Here is a 2,631-nt window from a genome sequence, read left to right as displayed (position 1 = left end):
TGCTGACTGCTCTGCCCTCCTCTACAACTGTCACGGTGTCACCTTAATCTTACCGATCTATTCAGTTGCTGACAAGTTGACAACCCTGTCAGTGTTACTGACAGCGACAGGATACATTAATTCAGGCTATTCGACTCAAATGAAATCATTGTTGCACTTAAATTTTCGGTCGTTCATTATTTTATTTAATAAAGAAATGATACCTACCTAAACTAAAGCCTCTCTAAATGGTATTTCTATATAAGCATTTGTCAACATTACATAATGATAATACATACTCTACCTATCTGCTAAAACTCTCAAAAAAAGTTGTGACCATGTTTGTGCTGACAATATCAAATATGTTTCAACCTGAATGATGCTGAATTATAAGATAGGCTGATGGCTACAGGGCCCTACTGGCTACTGCCACTGGGTCTAGGCAACCCAAAATTAAATGGCTAAATCTAATGCAAGATTAAGACTGAGAGTTCTCGAATCTCAATAGAATTTTCCTTAAAAAATGGTAAGTAGCCAAAGTAGGCTAGGTAAGAGATAATCAAGATAAATCAAGAAAAAATATTGACAAGAATAATAACAGAGATGCAAGAATATATGGCATTATAACTGCCATTAGCTTAAAAATCAATTCGTTAGAATTTCCCCTCCATTTCTTCGACCGTTAAGTAGAGTGGCAGCCATTACTGCATTTACTGGCATAGCTAATAGTAATAGAAGTTTATCCGTCAACCCATCTTTTTCTAGTCATTTATTTCTTTTTTGGCTCCACAGAATTGGTAAGTAACACCGGGACCGTAAATAATAGCATTAGTTGCAGTTATTACAGTTTTTTGGGCCATTTTGAGGTCAATTTTATTTTATCTAATCTCAAATATGACACCGAAACAACGTAACGCACGGCCCGACACGGGTTTGTTTACGTTTACCATGGTTGAACTAGTAAAAGGTTGACCCACGAGAAGCTCAGCTTTGCGGATGGCGTTCGCTGTTCCGCCTGTGACGTCACTGAGATCGCAAAACGTAAACAATCACGTGTGTCACGTTGTTTTAGTGCCATTTTGGAGAGTATTTATAAAAAATTCACCTCCTCAAAATTCCCCCTAAAACATTAGCATCTTGAAATAGTCTTCATTTAATGATGTAGAAGTTTTGAAGCGATTTGGTCGCGCGGATATTAAATAAGTGGGACATTAAAGAGCCAGGGTCGCCTTCTATACATGCACATCATGATTGGTGAAGAGCCATATTTATATTGGCGGCCTCTCCGCTCAGACGATGACGAAATAAACTATCACACGACGGCCAGAAGAAGCCTTCTCCACAGCAAATCCTATTTGATTCAAGTGAGTAAATTTCTACAATCTACATACTACTATCCCCTATTTTTATGTCAATTTATCCCAAGTTTTCAATTTTGATAGTACTTCTTTTCATGTTCTCACTTCTCTGTTTATTAACAACAATGCACTTGTTTCTATTTGCCAGCTAATAATTTCAGTAAATCTTTTTGGATTTTTGTTTGGGGCTAGACAATAAACTAATAAGGACTATAGCTTCAGATATTGTTAAGACTTAAGAATACAAACCCAAGGGGAGGGCCCAGCCACTAGCCAGTAACACTAACAGTAACATCTCAACACAGAGCACGGTCTGACTCTGGAGTGCTTTTTCTTAACAAGCTTACTGCTTACCTAATTGAATGAATAATACAAACCTAAATTAAACAACTCCTTCAGGTACCTAAAAATGTAATGTTGTTGAATGCTGAATTCTTGTTCAAAAGGGGAAAACCAACTTCTTGAGGAATTTAACAATTATTAACTTCAATATATACCAGGCACAGGCAGTGCAGAATGAAGCACAGACACAGGAAAACTGTACAATGATTATTCCAAAAGGTTTGTACTGGATTACAACTGTGCATTATATTAATAAAAATATACTAGGGAGTAGGGCTCATTTTCTTGTCATTGTCAAGGTCATACTGGGCCCCTGGGGTGCTTTTTCTTAACTAATAGATTTATACTGAGTTAGGTATCACCACAGTTGAATATTGATTTGCAGTAAATAATTGTACATCATTTTGGAAGGCATAAAATTTGTTTCACACTACTACTGCCATATTTAGTGACATTATTCTACAACTTTTATGAATTATAAGAGCCAGTTTAACCAAGAAAATAGCTGATGGGGCTGGGGCCTATTCTGTGCCCTGAGAATATTTAAAATAAAACCCAAGATCAGATCTCTTGACTTTTATTAATCAATATAATATAGCAAGAGAGTGAGACTACTCTCAGTCTGTCTGTAGGCTAGATAGGAATGTTTTTTTGAAACAATTTTGGATAACAATCTGGAAGCTAGAGAACTCAACTATCTTGGAATCTTTGTAGGATTTAAAAATTGGTACAAAAAATAGTACAGCAATATTTTAATTATAGTGCATAAATAATGTTCTTCATATTACAACTTGACTGAGAGAGACATAAATCCTAAGAGACAAATTTCTGCATTCTTAACAGTCAGTTGGGTGGATAGTTCTCCTTGTGATGTATACTTAAACATTGTGCAGGTTTGATTGAAGACCAGAGCATACTTTTCATTAAAAATGAAGAACTTCTGCCTTTCTAC

Source organism: Hyalella azteca, unplaced genomic scaffold (genome assembly GCF_000764305.2).
Source record: "Hyalella azteca isolate HAZT.00-mixed unplaced genomic scaffold, Hazt_2.0.2 contig9846, whole genome shotgun sequence".
Taxonomy (NCBI): Eukaryota; Metazoa; Arthropoda; class Malacostraca; order Amphipoda; family Hyalellidae; genus Hyalella; species Hyalella azteca.
The sequence above is the reverse complement of the archived record's forward strand: the minus strand, read 5'-3'. Positions refer to the sequence as shown.